We start from the raw sequence: 21,123 nt of genomic DNA, 5'->3' as shown, positions 1-21,123 counted from the left end.
TTCATTACTGTAATTTCGCATCTTACGTTTAATACAGTAGTTTAAAATGCTTGTGGAAGCATCTTTGTCGCACCTGAGAGTTTGTATGAAAAGAGGGCTGGCAGGTGTAGTGACGTACAATCTAAAAAGAGAGAAGGAGCCAACAGCACCCGGTGTTCCCAGGCGGTCACCCATCCAAGTACTAACCGGGCCCGATGTTGCTTAACTTCGGTGATCGGACGAGAACCGGTGTATTCAACATGGTATGGCCGTTGGCGTCGTTATACTGTAGCTGCACGGCAGAAGAAGGCTTCGCCTCTCCTCCTAACACAAGCAATCGCTTTTTTCGGTGGCACATTTGACGCAAAGCACGTCCTTCCACCTCGAAGGCGACGCGCCGCCACGTGGGTCGGACGCACAACACAGCTGCTCGTTGCACCGCCTGTCATTCGTTTGGTTCGTGCGGCCTCCGACACTCGCGGGAGACGCACCTTGTTATCGTTATCCGGCGCAGGGCTTGCGCGCGGCCGGGCGGCTTGGGGACTCGCGGGGTGTGGCAGTGTCCTGCTGGACCGAGGGAAGCGTTCTCACCTGCCTGACACGCGTCGCGCTTCCAGATATTTGCGTAATTCGCACGGTGCATTCTCGGCTGTCCCCTTCCGTCCCGACTTGTCCCGACTTTGCTCGACTGCCGCTCGCTGCCGCTCGGGTCGCGGTCCGTAATGACAGCACAAGCACGAGAAACATCTGCGAGATGGGCGCGGGCCGAACCGGCGTGTCCGAGGCGCCGTGTGCGTCCGTTCGGAGCTACCAGAGCAGCTCTGTGCTGCGCCGTGCCGTGGAAAGGTGCGAAAACATGCACACAAGACACAGGCTGTTGGACAAAGTATCCCTCTCTTGTAGCGACGAAAGGTAAATTTTTGTTTACAAATTTGCCGTTGTGCACTGCTACAAAACAATATGCCCTGACGTATTTCACAACATTTCTGTCACTTCATACTGTTTTGTTATTTCCAGAGACTCTTTGGAAGTCTTCCTTGGCGCACTCTTTTCAAACTGAGTTCCTTAATATCGTATCTTACGATAGTTTAAAATCAGTATGGAAGCATCTTTGTCACATGAGAAAGGTAGCATGAAAAAAGGGCTGGCAGGGGTAGCGACAAGAAAGCAAGAAATGAAGACAGCCAGAGTTCCCAAGCGGTCGCCGATCCGAATACTAACGTTGTTGCTTATCATCGGTGGTCGGACAGGAACAGGTTTTTTTTTTTTTTTTAATGTAGTTAGTTTTTGGAATTTAGCGCTCCTACAAAACAGTAGGCTCTGACGCATTTCAAGAGCACATCTGTCGATTCGCAGTGTTTCGTTATTTTCAACGAGTTCCTAGCACTCTTCGTCCGCGCTTTCTTGTTCAAACTGAGTTCATTACTGTAATTTCGCATCTTACGTTTAATACAGTAGTTTAAAATGCTTGTGGAAGCATCTTTGTCGCACCTGAGAGTTTGTATGAAAAGAGGGCTGGCAGGTGTAGTGACGTACAATCTAAAAAGAGAGAAGGAGCCAACAGCACCCGGTGTTCCCAGGCGGTCACCCATCCAAGTACTAACCGGGCCCGATGTTGCTTAACTTCGGTGATCGGACGAGAACCGGTGTATTCAACATGGTATGGCCGTTGGCGTCGTTATACTGTAGCTGCACGGCAGAAGAAGGCTTCGCCTCTCCTCCTAACACAAGCAATCGCTTTTTTCGGTGGCACATTTGACGCAAAGCACGTCCTTCCACCTCGAAGGCGACGCGCCGCCACGTGGGTCGGACGCACAACACAGCTGCTCGTTGCACCGCCTGTCATTCGTTTGGTTCGTGCGGCCTCCGACACTCGCGGGAGACGCACCTTGTTATCGTTATCCGGCGCAGGGCTTGCGCGCGGCCGGGCGGCTTGGGGACTCGCGGGGTGTGGCAGTGTCCTGCTGGACCGAGGGAAGCGTTCTCACCTGCCTGACACGCGTCGCGCTTCCAGATATTTGCGTAATTCGCACGGTGCATTCTCGGCTGTCCCCTTCCGTCCCGACTTGTCCCGACTTTGCTCGACTGCCGCTCGCTGCCGCTCGGGTCGCGGTCCGTAATGACAGCACAAGCACGAGAAACATCTGCGAGATGGGCGCGGGCCGAACCGGCGTGTCCGAGGCGCCGTGTGCGTCCGTTCGGAGCTACCAGAGCAGCTCTGTGCTGCGCCGTGCCGTGGAAAGGTGCGAAAACATGCACACAAGACACAGGCTGTTGGACAAAGTATCCCTCTCTTGTAGCGACGAAAGGTAAATTTTTGTTTACAAATTTGCCGTTGTGCACTGCTACAAAACAATATGCCCTGACGTATTTCACAACATTTCTGTCACTTCATACTGTTTTGTTATTTCCAGAGACTCTTTGGAAGTCTTCCTTGGCGCACTCTTTTCAAACTGAGTTCCTTAATATCGTATCTTACGATAGTTTAAAATCAGTATGGAAGCATCTTTGTCACATGAGAAAGGTAGCATGAAAAAAGGGCTGGCAGGGGTAGCGACAAGAAAGCAAGAAATGAAGACAGCCAGAGTTCCCAAGCGGTCGCCGATCCGAATACTAACGTTGTTGCTTATCATCGGTGGTCGGACAGGAACAGGTTTTTTTTTTTTTTTTAATGTAGTTAGTTTTTGGAATTTAGCGCTCCTACAAAACAGTAGGCTCTGACGCATTTCAAGAGCACATCTGTCGATTCGCAGTGTTTCGTTATTTTCAACGAGTTCCTAGCACTCTTCGTCCGCGCTTTCTTGTTCAAACTGAGTTCATTACTGTAATTTCGCATCTTACGTTTAATACAGTAGTTTAAAATGCTTGTGGAAGCATCTTTGTCGCACCTGAGAGTTTGTATGAAAAGAGGGCTGGCAGGTGTAGTGACGTACAATCTAAAAAGAGAGAAGGAGCCAACAGCACCCGGTGTTCCCAGGCGGTCACCCATCCAAGTACTAACCGGGCCCGATGTTGCTTAACTTCGGTGATCGGACGAGAACCGGTGTATTCAACATGGTATGGCCGTTGGCGTCGTTATACTGTAGCTGCACGGCAGAAGAAGGCTTCGCCTCTCCTCCTAACACAAGCAATCGCTTTTTTCGGTGGCACATTTGACGCAAAGCACGTCCTTCCACCTCGAAGGCGACGCGCCGCCACGTGGGTCGGACGCACAACACAGCTGCTCGTTGCACCGCCTGTCATTCGTTTGGTTCGTGCGGCCTCCGACACTCGCGGGAGACGCACCTTGTTATCGTTATCCGGCGCAGGGCTTGCGCGCGGCCGGGCGGCTTGGGGACTCGCGGGGTGTGGCAGTGTCCTGCTGGACCGAGGGAAGCGTTCTCACCTGCCTGACACGCGTCGCGCTTCCAGATATTTGCGTAATTCGCACGGTGCATTCTCGGCTGTCCCCTTCCGTCCCGACTTGTCCCGACTTTGCTCGACTGCCGCTCGCTGCCGCTCGGGTCGCGGTCCGTAATGACAGCACAAGCACGAGAAACATCTGCGAGATGGGCGCGGGCCGAACCGGCGTGTCCGAGGCGCCGTGTGCGTCCGTTCGGAGCTACCAGAGCAGCTCTGTGCTGCGCCGTGCCGTGGAAAGGTGCGAAAACATGCACACAAGACACAGGCTGTTGGACAAAGTATCCCTCTCTTGTAGCGACGAAAGGTAAATTTTTGTTTACAAATTTGCCGTTGTGCACTGCTACAAAACAATATGCCCTGACGTATTTCACAACATTTCTGTCACTTCATACTGTTTTGTTATTTCCAGAGACTCTTTGGAAGTCTTCCTTGGCGCACTCTTTTCAAACTGAGTTCCTTAATATCGTATCTTACGATAGTTTAAAATCAGTATGGAAGCATCTTTGTCACATGAGAAAGGTAGCATGAAAAAAGGGCTGGCAGGGGTAGCGACAAGAAAGCAAGAAATGAAGACAGCCAGAGTTCCCAAGCGGTCGCCGATCCGAATACTAACGTTGTTGCTTATCATCGGTGGTCGGACAGGAACAGGTTTTTTTTTTTTTTTTAATGTAGTTAGTTTTTGGAATTTAGCGCTCCTACAAAACAGTAGGCTCTGACGCATTTCAAGAGCACATCTGTCGATTCGCAGTGTTTCGTTATTTTCAACGAGTTCCTAGCACTCTTCGTCCGCGCTTTCTTGTTCAAACTGAGTTCATTACTGTAATTTCGCATCTTACGTTTAATACAGTAGTTTAAAATGCTTGTGGAAGCATCTTTGTCGCACCTGAGAGTTTGTATGAAAAGAGGGCTGGCAGGTGTAGTGACGTACAATCTAAAAAGAGAGAAGGAGCCAACAGCACCCGGTGTTCCCAGGCGGTCACCCATCCAAGTACTAACCGGGCCCGATGTTGCTTAACTTCGGTGATCGGACGAGAACCGGTGTATTCAACATGGTATGGCCGTTGGCGTCGTTATACTGTAGCTGCACGGCAGAAGAAGGCTTCGCCTCTCCTCCTAACACAAGCAATCGCTTTTTTCGGTGGCACATTTGACGCAAAGCACGTCCTTCCACCTCGAAGGCGACGCGCCGCCACGTGGGTCGGACGCACAACACAGCTGCTCGTTGCACCGCCTGTCATTCGTTTGGTTCGTGCGGCCTCCGACACTCGCGGGAGACGCACCTTGTTATCGTTATCCGGCGCAGGGCTTGCGCGCGGCCGGGCGGCTTGGGGACTCGCGGGGTGTGGCAGTGTCCTGCTGGACCGAGGGAAGCGTTCTCACCTGCCTGACACGCGTCGCGCTTCCAGATATTTGCGTAATTCGCACGGTGCATTCTCGGCTGTCCCCTTCCGTCCCGACTTGTCCCGACTTTGCTCGACTGCCGCTCGCTGCCGCTCGGGTCGCGGTCCGTAATGACAGCACAAGCACGAGAAACATCTGCGAGATGGGCGCGGGCCGAACCGGCGTGTCCGAGGCGCCGTGTGCGTCCGTTCGGAGCTACCAGAGCAGCTCTGTGCTGCGCCGTGCCGTGGAAAGGTGCGAAAACATGCACACAAGACACAGGCTGTTGGACAAAGTATCCCTCTCTTGTAGCGACGAAAGGTAAATTTTTGTTTACAAATTTGCCGTTGTGCACTGCTACAAAACAATATGCCCTGACGTATTTCACAACATTTCTGTCACTTCATACTGTTTTGTTATTTCCAGAGACTCTTTGGAAGTCTTCCTTGGCGCACTCTTTTCAAACTGAGTTCCTTAATATCGTATCTTACGATAGTTTAAAATCAGTATGGAAGCATCTTTGTCACATGAGAAAGGTAGCATGAAAAAAGGGCTGGCAGGGGTAGCGACAAGAAAGCAAGAAATGAAGACAGCCAGAGTTCCCAAGCGGTCGCCGATCCGAATACTAACGTTGTTGCTTATCATCGGTGGTCGGACAGGAACAGGTTTTTTTTTTTTTTTAATGTAGTTAGTTTTTGGAATTTAGCGCTCCTACAAAACAGTAGGCTCTGACGCATTTCAAGAGCACATCTGTCGATTCGCAGTGTTTCGTTATTTTCAACGAGTTCCTAGCACTCTTCGTCCGCGCTTTCTTGTTCAAACTGAGTTCATTACTGTAATTTCGCATCTTACGTTTAATACAGTAGTTTAAAATGCTTGTGGAAGCATCTTTGTCGCACCTGAGAGTTTGTATGAAAAGAGGGCTGGCAGGTGTAGTGACGTACAATCTAAAAAGAGAGAAGGAGCCAACAGCACCCGGTGTTCCCAGGCGGTCACCCATCCAAGTACTAACCGGGCCCGATGTTGCTTAACTTCGGTGATCGGACGAGAACCGGTGTATTCAACATGGTATGGCCGTTGGCGTCGTTATACTGTAGCTGCACGGCAGAAGAAGGCTTCGCCTCTCCTCCTAACACAAGCAATCGCTTTTTTCGGTGGCACATTTGACGCAAAGCACGTCCTTCCACCTCGAAGGCGACGCGCCGCCACGTGGGTCGGACGCACAACACAGCTGCTCGTTGCACCGCCTGTCATTCGTTTGGTTCGTGCGGCCTCCGACACTCGCGGGAGACGCACCTTGTTATCGTTATCCGGCGCAGGGCTTGCGCGCGGCCGGGCGGCTTGGGGACTCGCGGGGTGTGGCAGTGTCCTGCTGGACCGAGGGAAGCGTTCTCACCTGCCTGACACGCGTCGCGCTTCCAGATATTTGCGTAATTCGCACGGTGCATTCTCGGCTGTCCCCTTCCGTCCCGACTTGTCCCGACTTTGCTCGACTGCCGCTCGCTGCCGCTCGGGTCGCGGTCCGTAATGACAGCACAAGCACAAGAAACATCTGCGAGATGGGCGCGGGCCGAACCGGCGTGTCCGAGGCGCCGTGTGCGTCCGTTCGGAGCTACCAGAGCAGCTCTGTGCTGCGCCGTGCCGTGGAAAGGTGCGAAAACATGCACACAAGACACAGGCTGTTGGACAAAGTATCCCTCTCTTGTAGCGACGAAAGGTAAATTTTTGTTTACAAATTTGCCGTTGTGCACTGCTACAAAACAATATGCCCTGACGTATTTCACAACATTTCTGTCACTTCATACTGTTTTGTTATTTCCAGAGACTCTTTGGAAGTCTTCCTTGGCGCACTCTTTTCAAACTGAGTTCCTTAATATCGTATCTTACGATAGTTTAAAATCAGTATGGAAGCATCTTTGTCACATGAGAAAGGTAGCATGAAAAAAGGGCTGGCAGGGGTAGCGACAAGAAAGCAAGAAATGAAGACAGCCAGAGTTCCCAAGCGGTCGCCGATCCGAATACTAACGTTGTTGCTTATCATCGGTGGTCGGACAGGAACAGGTTTTTTTTTTTTTTTTAATGTAGTTAGTTTTTGGAATTTAGCGCTCCTACAAAACAGTAGGCTCTGACGCATTTCAAGAGCACATCTGTCGATTCGCAGTGTTTCGTTATTTTCAACGAGTTCCTAGCACTCTTCGTCCGCGCTTTCTTGTTCAAACTGAGTTCATTACTGTAATTTCGCATCTTACGTTTAATACAGTAGTTTAAAATGCTTGTGGAAGCATCTTTGTCGCACCTGAGAGTTTGTATGAAAAGAGGGCTGGCAGGTGTAGTGACGTACAATCTAAAAAGAGAGAAGGAGCCAACAGCACCCGGTGTTCCCAGGCGGTCACCCATCCAAGTACTAACCGGGCCCGATGTTGCTTAACTTCGGTGATCGGACGAGAACCGGTGTATTCAACATGGTATGGCCGTTGGCGTCGTTATACTGTAGCTGCACGGCAGAAGAAGGCTTCGCCTCTCCTCCTAACACAAGCAATCGCTTTTTTCGGTGGCACATTTGACGCAAAGCACGTCCTTCCACCTCGAAGGCGACGCGCCGCCACGTGGGTCGGACGCACAACACAGCTGCTCGTTGCACCGCCTGTCATTCGTTTGGTTCGTGCGGCCTCCGACACTCGCGGGAGACGCACCTTGTTATCGTTATCCGGCGCAGGGCTTGCGCGCGGCCGGGCGGCTTGGGGACTCGCGGGGTGTGGCAGTGTCCTGCTGGACCGAGGGAAGCGTTCTCACCTGCCTGACACGCGTCGCGCTTCCAGATATTTGCGTAATTCGCACGGTGCATTCTCGGCTGTCCCCTTCCGTCCCGACTTGTCCCGACTTTGCTCGACTGCCGCTCGCTGCCGCTCGGGTCGCGGTCCGTAATGACAGCACAAGCACGAGAAACATCTGCGAGATGGGCGCGGGCCGAACCGGCGTGTCCGAGGCGCCGTGTGCGTCCGTTCGGAGCTACCAGAGCAGCTCTGTGCTGCGCCGTGCCGTGGAAAGGTGCGAAAACATGCACACAAGACACAGGCTGTTGGACAAAGTATCCCTCTCTTGTAGCGACGAAAGGTAAATTTTTGTTTACAAATTTGCCGTTGTGCACTGCTACAAAACAATATGCCCTGACGTATTTCACAACATTTCTGTCACTTCATACTGTTTTGTTATTTCCAGAGACTCTTTGGAAGTCTTCCTTGGCGCACTCTTTTCAAACTGAGTTCCTTAATATCGTATCTTACGATAGTTTAAAATCAGTATGGAAGCATCTTTGTCACATGAGAAAGGTAGCATGAAAAAAGGGCTGGCAGGGGTAGCGACAAGAAAGCAAGAAATGAAGACAGCCAGAGTTCCCAAGCGGTCGCCGATCCGAATACTAACGTTGTTGCTTATCATCGGTGGTCGGACAGGAACAGGTTTTTTTTTTTTTTTTAATGTAGTTAGTTTTTGGAATTTAGCGCTCCTACAAAACAGTAGGCTCTGACGCATTTCAAGAGCACATCTGTCGATTCGCAGTGTTTCGTTATTTTCAACGAGTTCCTAGCACTCTTCGTCCGCGCTTTCTTGTTCAAACTGAGTTCATTACTGTAATTTCGCATCTTACGTTTAATACAGTAGTTTAAAATGCTTGTGGAAGCATCTTTGTCGCACCTGAGAGTTTGTATGAAAAGAGGGCTGGCAGGTGTAGTGACGTACAATCTAAAAAGAGAGAAGGAGCCAACAGCACCCGGTGTTCCCAGGCGGTCACCCATCCAAGTACTAACCGGGCCCGATGTTGCTTAACTTCGGTGATCGGACGAGAACCGGTGTATTCAACATGGTATGGCCGTTGGCGTCGTTATACTGTAGCTGCACGGCAGAAGAAGGCTTCGCCTCTCCTCCTAACACAAGCAATCGCTTTTTTCGGTGGCACATTTGACGCAAAGCACGTCCTTCCACCTCGAAGGCGACGCGCCGCCACGTGGGTCGGACGCACAACACAGCTGCTCGTTGCACCGCCTGTCATTCGTTTGGTTCGTGCGGCCTCCGACACTCGCGGGAGACGCACCTTGTTATCGTTATCCGGCGCAGGGCTTGCGCGCGGCCGGGCGGCTTGGGGACTCGCGGGGTGTGGCAGTGTCCTGCTGGACCGAGGGAAGCGTTCTCACCTGCCTGACACGCGTCGCGCTTCCAGATATTTGCGTAATTCGCACGGTGCATTCTCGGCTGTCCCCTTCCGTCCCGACTTGTCCCGACTTTGCTCGACTGCCGCTCGCTGCCGCTCGGGTCGCGGTCCGTAATGACAGCACAAGCACGAGAAACATCTGCGAGATGGGCGCGGGCCGAACCGGCGTGTCCGAGGCGCCGTGTGCGTCCGTTCGGAGCTACCAGAGCAGCTCTGTGCTGCGCCGTGCCGTGGAAAGGTGCGAAAACATGCACACAAGACACAGGCTGTTGGACAAAGTATCCCTCTCTTGTAGCGACGAAAGGTAAATTTTTGTTTACAAATTTGCCGTTGTGCACTGCTACAAAACAATATGCCCTGACGTATTTCACAACATTTCTGTCACTTCATACTGTTTTGTTATTTCCAGAGACTCTTTGGAAGTCTTCCTTGGCGCACTCTTTTCAAACTGAGTTCCTTAATATCGTATCTTACGATAGTTTAAAATCAGTATGGAAGCATCTTTGTCACATGAGAAAGGTAGCATGAAAAAAGGGCTGGCAGGGGTAGCGACAAGAAAGCAAGAAATGAAGACAGCCAGAGTTCCCAAGCGGTCGCCGATCCGAATACTAACGTTGTTGCTTATCATCGGTGGTCGGACAGGAACAGGTTTTTTTTTTTTTTAATGTAGTTAGTTTTTGGAATTTAGCGCTCCTACAAAACAGTAGGCTCTGACGCATTTCAAGAGCACATCTGTCGATTCGCAGTGTTTCGTTATTTTCAACGAGTTCCTAGCACTCTTCGTCCGCGCTTTCTTGTTCAAACTGAGTTCATTACTGTAATTTCGCATCTTACGTTTAATACAGTAGTTTAAAATGCTTGTGGAAGCATCTTTGTCGCACCTGAGAGTTTGTATGAAAAGAGGGCTGGCAGGTGTAGTGACGTACAATCTAAAAAGAGAGAAGGAGCCAACAGCACCCGGTGTTCCCAGGCGGTCACCCATCCAAGTACTAACCGGGCCCGATGTTGCTTAACTTCGGTGATCGGACGAGAACCGGTGTATTCAACATGGTATGGCCGTTGGCGTCGTTATACTGTAGCTGCACGGCAGAAGAAGGCTTCGCCTCTCCTCCTAACACAAGCAATCGCTTTTTTCGGTGGCACATTTGACGCAAAGCACGTCCTTCCACCTCGAAGGCGACGCGCCGCCACGTGGGTCGGACGCACAACACAGCTGCTCGTTGCACCGCCTGTCATTCGTTTGGTTCGTGCGGCCTCCGACACTCGCGGGAGACGCACCTTGTTATCGTTATCCGGCGCAGGGCTTGCGCGCGGCCGGGCGGCTTGGGGACTCGCGGGGTGTGGCAGTGTCCTGCTGGACCGAGGGAAGCGTTCTCACCTGCCTGACACGCGTCGCGCTTCCAGATATTTGCGTAATTCGCACGGTGCATTCTCGGCTGTCCCCTTCCGTCCCGACTTGTCCCGACTTTGCTCGACTGCCGCTCGCTGCCGCTCGGGTCGCGGTCCGTAATGACAGCACAAGCACGAGAAACATCTGCGAGATGGGCGCGGGCCGAACCGGCGTGTCCGAGGCGCCGTGTGCGTCCGTTCGGAGCTACCAGAGCAGCTCTGTGCTGCGCCGTGCCGTGGAAAGGTGCGAAAACATGCACACAAGACACAGGCTGTTGGACAAAGTATCCCTCTCTTGTAGCGACGAAAGGTAAATTTTTGTTTACAAATTTGCCGTTGTGCACTGCTACAAAACAATATGCCCTGACGTATTTCACAACATTTCTGTCACTTCATACTGTTTTGTTATTTCCAGAGACTCTTTGGAAGTCTTCCTTGGCGCACTCTTTTCAAACTGAGTTCCTTAATATCGTATCTTACGATAGTTTAAAATCAGTATGGAAGCATCTTTGTCACATGAGAAAGGTAGCATGAAAAAAGGGCTGGCAGGGGTAGCGACAAGAAAGCAAGAAATGAAGACAGCCAGAGTTCCCAAGCGGTCGCCGATCCGAATACTAACGTTGTTGCTTATCATCGGTGGTCGGACAGGAACAGGTTTTTTTTTTTTTTTTAATGTAGTTAGTTTTTGGAATTTAGCGCTCCTACAAAACAGTAGGCTCTGACGCATTTCAAGAGCACATCTGTCGATTCGCAGTGTTTCGTTATTTTCAACGAGTTCCTAGCACTCTTCGTCCGCGCTTTCTTGTTCAAACTGAGTTCATTACTGTAATTTCGCATCTTACGTTTAATACAGTAGTTTAAAATGCTTGTGGAAGCATCTTTGTCGCACCTGAGAGTTTGTATGAAAAGAGGGCTGGCAGGTGTAGTGACGTACAATCTAAAAAGAGAGAAGGAGCCAACAGCACCCGGTGTTCCCAGGCGGTCACCCATCCAAGTACTAACCGGGCCCGATGTTGCTTAACTTCGGTGATCGGACGAGAACCGGTGTATTCAACATGGTATGGCCGTTGGCGTCGTTATACTGTAGCTGCACGGCAGAAGAAGGCTTCGCCTCTCCTCCTAACACAAGCAATCGCTTTTTTCGGTGGCACATTTGACGCAAAGCACGTCCTTCCACCTCGAAGGCGACGCGCCGCCACGTGGGTCGGACGCACAACACAGCTGCTCGTTGCACCGCCTGTCATTCGTTTGGTTCGTGCGGCCTCCGACACTCGCGGGAGACGCACCTTGTTATCGTTATCCGGCGCAGGGCTTGCGCGCGGCCGGGCGGCTTGGGGACTCGCGGGGTGTGGCAGTGTCCTGCTGGACCGAGGGAAGCGTTCTCACCTGCCTGACACGCGTCGCGCTTCCAGATATTTGCGTAATTCGCACGGTGCATTCTCGGCTGTCCCCTTCCGTCCCGACTTGTCCCGACTTTGCTCGACTGCCGCTCGCTGCCGCTCGGGTCGCGGTCCGTAATGACAGCACAAGCACGAGAAACATCTGCGAGATGGGCGCGGGCCGAACCGGCGTGTCCGAGGCGCCGTGTGCGTCCGTTCGGAGCTACCAGAGCAGCTCTGTGCTGCGCCGTGCCGTGGAAAGGTGCGAAAACATGCACACAAGACACAGGCTGTTGGACAAAGTATCCCTCTCTTGTAGCGACGAAAGGTAAATTTTTGTTTACAAATTTGCCGTTGTGCACTGCTACAAAACAATATGCCCTGACGTATTTCACAACATTTCTGTCACTTCATACTGTTTTGTTATTTCCAGAGACTCTTTGGAAGTCTTCCTTGGCGCACTCTTTTCAAACTGAGTTCCTTAATATCGTATCTTACGATAGTTTAAAATCAGTATGGAAGCATCTTTGTCACATGAGAAAGGTAGCATGAAAAAAGGGCTGGCAGGGGTAGCGACAAGAAAGCAAGAAATGAAGACAGCCAGAGTTCCCAAGCGGTCGCCGATCCGAATACTAACGTTGTTGCTTATCATCGGTGGTCGGACAGGAACAGGTTTTTTTTTTTTTTTAATGTAGTTAGTTTTTGGAATTTAGCGCTCCTACAAAACAGTAGGCTCTGACGCATTTCAAGAGCACATCTGTCGATTCGCAGTGTTTCGTTATTTTCAACGAGTTCCTAGCACTCTTCGTCCGCGCTTTCTTGTTCAAACTGAGTTCATTACTGTAATTTCGCATCTTACGTTTAATACAGTAGTTTAAAATGCTTGTGGAAGCATCTTTGTCGCACCTGAGAGTTTGTATGAAAAGAGGGCTGGCAGGTGTAGTGACGTACAATCTAAAAAGAGAGAAGGAGCCAACAGCACCCGGTGTTCCCAGGCGGTCACCCATCCAAGTACTAACCGGGCCCGATGTTGCTTAACTTCGGTGATCGGACGAGAACCGGTGTATTCAACATGGTATGGCCGTTGGCGTCGTTATACTGTAGCTGCACGGCAGAAGAAGGCTTCGCCTCTCCTCCTAACACAAGCAATCGCTTTTTTCGGTGGCACATTTGACGCAAAGCACGTCCTTCCACCTCGAAGGCGACGCGCCGCCACGTGGGTCGGACGCACAACACAGCTGCTCGTTGCACCGCCTGTCATTCGTTTGGTTCGTGCGGCCTCCGACACTCGCGGGAGACGCACCTTGTTATCGTTATCCGGCGCAGGGCTTGCGCGCGGCCGGGCGGCTTGGGGACTCGCGGGGTGTGGCAGTGTCCTGCTGGACCGAGGGAAGCGTTCTCACCTGCCTGACACGCGTCGCGCTTCCAGATATTTGCGTAATTCGCACGGTGCATTCTCGGCTGTCCCCTTCCGTCCCGACTTGTCCCGACTTTGCTCGACTGCCGCTCGCTGCCGCTCGGGTCGCGGTCCGTAATGACAGCACAAGCACGAGAAACATCTGCGAGATGGGCGCGGGCCGAACCGGCGTGTCCGAGGCGCCGTGTGCGTCCGTTCGGAGCTACCAGAGCAGCTCTGTGCTGCGCCGTGCCGTGGAAAGGTGCGAAAACATGCACACAAGACACAGGCTGTTGGACAAAGTATCCCTCTCTTGTAGCGACGAAAGGTAAATTTTTGTTTACAAATTTGCCGTTGTGCACTGCTACAAAACAATATGCCCTGACGTATTTCACAACATTTCTGTCACTTCATACTGTTTTGTTATTTCCAGAGACTCTTTGGAAGTCTTCCTTGGCGCACTCTTTTCAAACTGAGTTCCTTAATATCGTATCTTACGATAGTTTAAAATCAGTATGGAAGCATCTTTGTCACATGAGAAAGGTAGCATGAAAAAAGGGCTGGCAGGGGTAGCGACAAGAAAGCAAGAAATGAAGACAGCCAGAGTTCCCAAGCGGTCGCCGATCCGAATACTAACGTTGTTGCTTATCATCGGTGGTCGGACAGGAACAGGTTTTTTTTTTTTTTTTAATGTAGTTAGTTTTTGGAATTTAGCGCTCCTACAAAACAGTAGGCTCTGACGCATTTCAAGAGCACATCTGTCGATTCGCAGTGTTTCGTTATTTTCAACGAGTTCCTAGCACTCTTCGTCCGCGCTTTCTTGTTCAAACTGAGTTCATTACTGTAATTTCGCATCTTACGTTTAATACAGTAGTTTAAAATGCTTGTGGAAGCATCTTTGTCGCACCTGAGAGTTTGTATGAAAAGAGGGCTGGCAGGTGTAGTGACGTACAATCTAAAAAGAGAGAAGGAGCCAACAGCACCCGGTGTTCCCAGGCGGTCACCCATCCAAGTACTAACCGGGCCCGATGTTGCTTAACTTCGGTGATCGGACGAGAACCGGTGTATTCAACATGGTATGGCCGTTGGCGTCGTTATACTGTAGCTGCACGGCAGAAGAAGGCTTCGCCTCTCCTCCTAACACAAGCAATCGCTTTTTTCGGTGGCACATTTGACGCAAAGCACGTCCTTCCACCTCGAAGGCGACGCGCCGCCACGTGGGTCGGACGCACAACACAGCTGCTCGTTGCACCGCCTGTCATTCGTTTGGTTCGTGCGGCCTCCGACACTCGCGGGAGACGCACCTTGTTATCGTTATCCGGCGCAGGGCTTGCGCGCGGCCGGGCGGCTTGGGGACTCGCGGGGTGTGGCAGTGTCCTGCTGGACCGAGGGAAGCGTTCTCACCTGCCTGACACGCGTCGCGCTTCCAGATATTTGCGTAATTCGCACGGTGCATTCTCGGCTGTCCCCTTCCGTCCCGACTTGTCCCGACTTTGCTCGACTGCCGCTCGCTGCCGCTCGGGTCGCGGTCCGTAATGACAGCACAAGCACGAGAAACATCTGCGAGATGGGCGCGGGCCGAACCGGCGTGTCCGAGGCGCCGTGTGCGTCCGTTCGGAGCTACCAGAGCAGCTCTGTGCTGCGCCGTGCCGTGGAAAGGTGCGAAAACATGCACACAAGACACAGGCTGTTGGACAAAGTATCCCTCTCTTGTAGCGACGAAAGGTAAATTTTTGTTTACAAATTTGCCGTTGTGCACTGCTACAAAACAATATGCCCTGACGTATTTCACAACATTTCTGTCACTTCATACTGTTTTGTTATTTCCAGAGACTCTTTGGAAGTCTTCCTTGGCGCACTCTTTTCAAACTGAGTTCCTTAATATCGTATCTTACGATAGTTTAAAATCAGTATGGAAGCATCTTTGTCACATGAGAAAGGTAGCATGAAAAAAGGGCTGGCAGGGGTAGCGACAAGAAAGCAAGAAATGAAGACAGCCAGAGTTCCCAAGCGGTCGCCGATCCGAATACTAACGTTGTTGCTTATCATCGGTGGTCGGACAGGAACAGGTTTTTTTTTTTTTTAATGTAGTTAGTTTTTGGAATTTAGCGCTCCTACAAAACAGTAGGCTCTGACGCATTTCAAGAGCACATCTGTCGATTCGCAGTGTTTCGTTATTTTCAACGAGTTCCTAGCACTCTTCGTCCGCGCTTTCTTGTTCAAACTGAGTTCATTACTGTAATTTCGCATCTTACGTTTAATACAGTAGTTTAAAATGCTTGTGGAAGCATCTTTGTCGCACCTGAGAGTTTGTATGAAAAGAGGGCTGGCAGGTGTAGTGACGTACAATCTAAAAAGAGAGAAGGAGCCAACAGCACCCGGTGTTCCCAGGCGGTCACCCATCCAAGTACTAACCGGGCCCGATGTTGCTTAACTTCGGTGATCGGACGAGAACCGGTGTATTCAACATGGTATGGCCGTTGGCGTCGTTATACTGTAGCTGCACGGCAGAAGAAGGCTTCGCCTCTCCTCCTAACACAAGCAATCGCTTTTTTCGGTGGCACATTTGACGCAAAGCACGTCCTTCCACCTCGAAGGCGACGCGCCGCCACGTGGGTCGGACGCACAACACAGCTGCTCGTTGCACCGCCTGTCATTCGTTTGGTTCGTGCGGCCTCCGACACTCGCGGGAGACGCACCTTGTTATCGTTATCCGGCGCAGGGCTTGCGCGCGGCCGGGCGGCTTGGGGACTCGCGGGGTGTGGCAGTGTCCTGCTGGACCGAGGGAAGCGTTCTCACCTGCCTGACACGCGTCGCGCTTCCAGATATTTGCGTAATTCGCACGGAGCATTCTCGGCTGTCCCCTTCCGTCCCGACTTGTCCCGACTTTGCTCGACTGCCGCTCGCTGCCGCTCGGGTCGCGGTCCGTAATGACAGCACAAGCACGAGAAACATCTGCGAGATGGGCGCGGGCCGAACCGGCGTGTCCGAGGCGCCGTGTGCGTCCGTTCGGAGCTACCAGAGCAGCTCTGTGCTGCGCCGTGCCGTGGAAAGGTGCGAAAACATGCACACAAGACACAGGCTGTTGGACAAAGTATCCCTCTCTTGTAGCGACGAAAGGTAAATTTTTGTTTACAAATTTGCCGTTGTGCACTGCTACAAAACAATATGCCCTGACGTATTTCACAACATTTCTGTCACTTCATACTGTTTTGTTATTTCCAGAGACTCTTTGGAAGTCTTCCTTGGCGCACTCTTTTCAAACTGAGTTCCTTAATATCGTATCTTACGATAGTTTAAAATCAGTATGGAAGCATCTTTGTCACATGAGAAAGGTAGCATGAAAAAAGGGCTGGCAGGGGTAGCGACAAGAAAGCAAGAAATGAAGACAGCCAGAGTTCCCAAGCGGTCGCCGATCCGAATACTAACGTTGTTGCTTATCATCGGTGGTCGGACAGGAACAGGTTTTTTTTTTTTTTTAATGTAGTTAGTTTTTGGAATTTAGCGCTCCTACAAAACAGTAGGCTCTGACGCATTTCAAGAGCACATCTGTCGATTCGCAGTGTTTCGTTATTTTCAACGAGTTCCTAGCACTCTTCGTCCGCGCTTTCTTGTTCAAACTGAGTTCATTACTGTAATTTCGCATCTTACGTTTAATACAGTAGTTTAAAATGCTTGTGGAAGCATCTTTGTCGCACCTGAGAGTTTGTATGAAAAGAGGGCTGGCAGGTGTAGTGACGTACAATCTAAAAAGAGAGAAGGAGCCAACAGCACCCGGTGTTCCCAGGCGGTCACCCATCCAAGTACTAACCGGGCCCGATGTTGCTTAACTTCGGTGATCGGACGAGAACCGGTGTATTCAACATGGTATGGCCGTTGGCGTCGTTATACTGTAGCTGCACGGCAGAAGAAGGCTTCGCCTCTCCTCCTAACACAAGCAATCGCTTTTTTCGGTGGCACATTTGACGCAAAGCACGTCCTTCCACCTCGAAGGCGACGCGCCGCCACGTGGGTCGGACGCACAACACAGCTGCTCGTTGCACCGCCTGTCATTCGTTTGGTTCGTGCGGCCTCCGACACTCGCGGGAGACGCACCTTGTTATCGTTATCCGGCGCAGGGCTTGCGCGCGGCCGGGCGGCTTGGGGACTCGCGGGGTGTGGCAGTGTCCTGCTGGACCGAGGGAAGCGTTCTCACCTGCCTGACACGCGTCGCGCTTCCAGATATTTGCGTAATTCGCACGGTGCATTCTCGGCTGTCCCCTTCCGTCCCGACTTGTCCCGACTTTGCTCGACTGCCGCTCGCTGCCGCTCGGGTCGCGGTCCGTAATGACAGCACAAGCACGAGAAACATCTGCGAGATGGGCGCGGGCCGAACCGGCGTGTCCGAGGCGCCGTGTGCGTCCGTTCGGAGCTACCAGAGCAGCTCTGTGCTGCGCCGTGCCGTGGAAAGGTGCGAAAACATGCACACAAGACACAGGCTGTTGGACAAAGTATCCCTCTCTTGTAGCGACGAAAGGTAAATTTTTGTTTACAAATTTGCCGTTGTGCACTGCTACAAAACAATATGCCCTGACGTATTTCACAACATTTCTGTCACTTCATACTGTTTTGTTATTTCCAGAGACTCTTTGGAAGTCTTCCTTGGCGCACTCTTTTCAAACTGAGTTCCTTAATATCGTATCTTACGATAGTTTAAAATCAGTATGGAAGCATCTTTGTCACATGAGAAAGGTAGCATGAAAAAAGGGCTGGCAGGGGTAGCGACAAGAAAGCAAGAAATGAAGACAGCCAGAGTTCCCAAGCGGTCGCCGATCCGAATACTAACGTTGTTGCTTATCATCGGTGGTCGGACAGGAACAGGTTTTTTTTTTTTTTTTAATGTAGTTAGTTTTTGGAATTTAGCGCTCCTACAAAACAGTAGGCTCTGACGCATTTCAAGAGCACATCTGTCGATTCGCAGTGTTTCGTTATTTTCAACGAGTTCCTAGCACTCTTCGTCCGCGCTTTCTTGTTCAAACTGAGTTCATTACTGTAATTTCGCATCTTACGTTTAATACAGTAGTTTAAAATGCTTGTGGAAGCATCTTTGTCGCACCTGAGAGTTTGTATGAAAAGAGGGCTGGCAGGTGTAGTGACGTACAATCTAAAAAGAGAGAAGGAGCCAACAGCACCCCGGTGTTCCCAGGCGGTCACCCATCCAAGTACTAACCGGGCCCGATGTTGCTTAACTTCGGTGATCGGACGAGAACCGGTGTATTCAACATGGTATGGCCGTTGGCGTCGTTATACTGTAGCTGCACGGCAGAAGAAGGCTTCGCCTCTCCTCCTAACACAAGCAATCGCTTTTTTCGGTGGCACATTTGACGCAAAGCACGTCCTTCCACCTCGAAGGCGACGCGCCGCCACGTGGGTCGGACGCACAACACAGCTGCTCGTTGCACCGCCTGTCATTCGTTTGGTTCGTGCGGCCTCCGACACTCGCGGGAGACGCACCTTGTTATCGTTATCCGGCGCAGGGCTTGCGCGCGGCCGGGCGGCTTGGGGACTCGCGGGGTGTGGCAGTGTCCTGCTGGACCGAGGGAAGCGTTCTCACCTGCCTGACACGCGTCGCGCTTCCAGATATTTGCGTAATTCGCACGGTGCATTCTCGGCTGTCCCCTTCCGTCCCGACTTGTCCGACTTTGCTCGACTGCCGCTCGCTGCCGCTCGGGTCGCGGTCCGTAATGACAGCACAAGCACGAGAAACATCTGCGAGATGGGCGCGGGCCGAACCGGCGTGTCCGAGGCGCCGTGTGCGTCCGTTCGGAGCTACCAGAGCAGCTCTGTGCTGCGCCGTGCCGTGGAAAGGTGCGAAAACATGCACACAAGACACAGGCTGTTGGACAAAGTATCCCTCTCTTGTAGCGACGAAAGGTAAATTTTTGTTTACAAATTTGCCGTTGTGCACTGCTACAAAACAATATGCCCTGACGTATTTCACAACATTTTCTGTCACTTCATACTGTTTTGTTATTTCCAGAGACTCTTTGGAAGTCTTCCTTGGCGCACTCTTTTCAAACTGAGTTCCCTTTAATATCGTATCTTACGATAGTTTAAAATCAGTATGGAAGCATCTTTGTCACATGAGAAAGGTAGCATGAAAAAAGGGCTGGCAGGGGTAGCGACAAGAAAGCAAGAAATGAAGACAGCCAGAGTTCCCAAGCGGTCGCCGATCCGAATACTAACGTTGTTGCTTATCATCGGTGGTCGGACAGGAACAGGTTTTTTTTTTTTTTTAATGTAGTTAGTTTTTGGAATTTAGCGCTCCTACAAAACAGTAGGCTCTGACGCATTTCAAGAGCACATCTGTCGATTCGCAGTGTTTCGTTATTTTCAACGAGTTCCTAGCACTCTTCGTCCGCGCTTTCTTGTTCAAACTGAGTTCATTACTGTAATTTCGCATCTTACGTTTAATACAGTAGTTTAAAATGCTTGTGGAAGCATCTTTGTCGCACCTGAGAGTTTGTATGAAAAGAGGGCTGGCAGGTGTAGTGACGTACAATCTAAAAAGAGAGAAGGAGCCAACAGCACCCGGTGTTCCCAGGCGGTCACCCATCCAAGTACTAACCGGGCCCGATGTTGCTTAACTTCGGTGATCGGACGAGAACCGGTGTATTCAACATGGTATGGCCGTTGGCGTCGTTATACTGTAGCTGCACGGCAGAAGAAGGCTTCGCCTCTCCTCCTAACACAAGCAATCGCTTTTTTCGGTGGCACATTTGACGCAAAGCACGTCCTTCCACCTCGAAGGCGACGCGCCGCCACGTGGGTCGGACGCACAACACAGCTGCTCGTTGCACCGCCTGTCATTCGTTTGGTTCGTGCGGCCTCCGACACTCGCGGGAGACGCACCTTGTTATCGTTATCCGGCGCAGGGCTTGCGCGCGGCCGGGCGGCTTGGGGACTCGCGGGGTGTGGCAGTGTCCTGCTGGACCGAGGGAAGCGTTCTCACCTGCCTGACACGCGTCGCGCTTCCAGATATTTGCGTAATTCGCACGGTGCATTCTCGGCTGTCCCCTTCCGTCCCGACTTGTCCCGACTTTGCTCGACTGCCGCTCGCTGCCGCTCGGGTCGCGGTCCGTAATGACAGCACAAGCACGAGAAACATCTGCGAGATGGGCGCGGGCCGAACCGGCGTGTCCGAGGCGCCGTGTGCGTCCGTTCGGAGCTACCAGAGCAGCTCTGTGCTGCGCCGTGCCGTGGAAAGGTGCGAAAACATGCACACAAGACACAGGCTGTTGGACAAAGTATCCCTCTCTTGTAGCGACGAAAGGTAAATTTTTGTTTACAAATTTGCCGTTGTGCACTGCTACAAAACAATATGCCCTGACGTATTTCACAACATTTCTGTCACTTCATACTGTTTTGTTATTTCCAGAGACTCTTTGGAAGTCTTCCTTGGCGCACTCTTTTCAAACTGAGTTCCTTAATATCGTATCTTACGATAGTTTAAAATCAGTATGGAAGCATCTTTGTCACATGAGAAAGGTAGCATGAAAAAAGGGCTGGCAGGGGTAGCGACAAGAAAGCAAGAAATGAAGACAGCCAGAGTTCCCAAGCGGTCGCCGATCCGAATACTAACGTTGTTGCTTATCATCGGTGGTCGGACAGGAACAGGTTTTTTTTTTTTTTTAATGTAGTTAGTTTTTGGAATTTAGCGCTCCTACAAAACAGTAGGCTCTGACGCATTTCAAGAGCACATCTGTCGATTCGCAGTGTTTCGTTATTTTCAACGAGTTCCTAGCACTCTTCGTCCGCGCTTTCTTGTTCAAACTGAGTTCATTACTGTAATTTCGCATCTTACGTTTAATACAGTAGTTTAAAATGCTTGTGGAAGCATCTTTGTCGCACCTGAGAGTTTGTATGAAAAGAGGGCTGGCAGGTGTAGTGACGTACAATCTAAAAAGAGAGAAGGAGCCAACAGCACCCGGTGTTATCTGTCTCGCGTGTGT

The 21,123-nt window shown here is 51.3% G+C and overlaps 15 non-coding genes across 15 annotated transcripts; all 15 read right to left on the bottom strand.

The window, feature by feature from the left end:
* Window positions 1-137: 137 nt before the first annotated feature.
* LOC126329730 (5S ribosomal RNA) lies at window positions 138-256 on the bottom strand. The gene has a single exon (XR_007562485.1). It is a non-coding gene; the product is annotated as a 5S ribosomal RNA (ribosomal RNA).
* Window positions 257-1,534: 1,278 nt separating this feature from the next.
* On the bottom strand, window positions 1,535-1,653 carry LOC126329729 (5S ribosomal RNA). Its single transcript, XR_007562484.1, has one exon. It is a non-coding gene; the product is annotated as a 5S ribosomal RNA (ribosomal RNA).
* A 1,278-nt stretch (window positions 1,654-2,931) lies between these two features.
* Window positions 2,932-3,050, bottom strand: LOC126329728 (5S ribosomal RNA). Its single transcript, XR_007562483.1, has one exon. It is a non-coding gene; the product is annotated as a 5S ribosomal RNA (ribosomal RNA).
* Window positions 3,051-4,328: 1,278 nt separating this feature from the next.
* Window positions 4,329-4,447, bottom strand: LOC126329727 (5S ribosomal RNA). Its single transcript, XR_007562482.1, has one exon. It is a non-coding gene; the product is annotated as a 5S ribosomal RNA (ribosomal RNA).
* A 1,277-nt stretch (window positions 4,448-5,724) lies between these two features.
* On the bottom strand, window positions 5,725-5,843 carry LOC126329726 (5S ribosomal RNA). The gene has a single exon (XR_007562481.1). It is a non-coding gene; the product is annotated as a 5S ribosomal RNA (ribosomal RNA).
* A 1,278-nt stretch (window positions 5,844-7,121) lies between these two features.
* Window positions 7,122-7,240, bottom strand: LOC126329725 (5S ribosomal RNA). Its single transcript, XR_007562480.1, has one exon. It is a non-coding gene; the product is annotated as a 5S ribosomal RNA (ribosomal RNA).
* Window positions 7,241-8,518: 1,278 nt separating this feature from the next.
* LOC126329724 (5S ribosomal RNA) lies at window positions 8,519-8,637 on the bottom strand. Its single transcript, XR_007562479.1, has one exon. It is a non-coding gene; the product is annotated as a 5S ribosomal RNA (ribosomal RNA).
* Window positions 8,638-9,913: 1,276 nt separating this feature from the next.
* On the bottom strand, window positions 9,914-10,032 carry LOC126329723 (5S ribosomal RNA). Its single transcript, XR_007562478.1, has one exon. It is a non-coding gene; the product is annotated as a 5S ribosomal RNA (ribosomal RNA).
* Window positions 10,033-11,310: 1,278 nt separating this feature from the next.
* Window positions 11,311-11,429, bottom strand: LOC126329722 (5S ribosomal RNA). The gene has a single exon (XR_007562477.1). It is a non-coding gene; the product is annotated as a 5S ribosomal RNA (ribosomal RNA).
* Window positions 11,430-12,706: 1,277 nt separating this feature from the next.
* Window positions 12,707-12,825, bottom strand: LOC126329740 (5S ribosomal RNA). Its single transcript, XR_007562495.1, has one exon. It is a non-coding gene; the product is annotated as a 5S ribosomal RNA (ribosomal RNA).
* A 1,278-nt stretch (window positions 12,826-14,103) lies between these two features.
* LOC126329739 (5S ribosomal RNA) lies at window positions 14,104-14,222 on the bottom strand. Its single transcript, XR_007562494.1, has one exon. It is a non-coding gene; the product is annotated as a 5S ribosomal RNA (ribosomal RNA).
* Window positions 14,223-15,498: 1,276 nt separating this feature from the next.
* LOC126329738 (5S ribosomal RNA) lies at window positions 15,499-15,617 on the bottom strand. The gene has a single exon (XR_007562493.1). It is a non-coding gene; the product is annotated as a 5S ribosomal RNA (ribosomal RNA).
* Window positions 15,618-16,894: 1,277 nt separating this feature from the next.
* LOC126329732 (5S ribosomal RNA) lies at window positions 16,895-17,013 on the bottom strand. The gene has a single exon (XR_007562487.1). It is a non-coding gene; the product is annotated as a 5S ribosomal RNA (ribosomal RNA).
* Window positions 17,014-18,291: 1,278 nt separating this feature from the next.
* Window positions 18,292-18,411, bottom strand: LOC126329737 (5S ribosomal RNA). Its single transcript, XR_007562492.1, has one exon. It is a non-coding gene; the product is annotated as a 5S ribosomal RNA (ribosomal RNA).
* Window positions 18,412-19,690: 1,279 nt separating this feature from the next.
* LOC126329721 (5S ribosomal RNA) lies at window positions 19,691-19,809 on the bottom strand. Its single transcript, XR_007562476.1, has one exon. It is a non-coding gene; the product is annotated as a 5S ribosomal RNA (ribosomal RNA).
* Window positions 19,810-21,123: the final 1,314 nt, after the last annotated feature.

The sequence above is a fragment of the Schistocerca gregaria genome, unplaced genomic scaffold (assembly GCF_023897955.1).
Source record: "Schistocerca gregaria isolate iqSchGreg1 unplaced genomic scaffold, iqSchGreg1.2 ptg001214l, whole genome shotgun sequence".
Taxonomy (NCBI): domain Eukaryota; kingdom Metazoa; phylum Arthropoda; class Insecta; order Orthoptera; family Acrididae; genus Schistocerca; species Schistocerca gregaria.
This window is presented reverse-complemented; position numbering and strand designations above follow the sequence as displayed.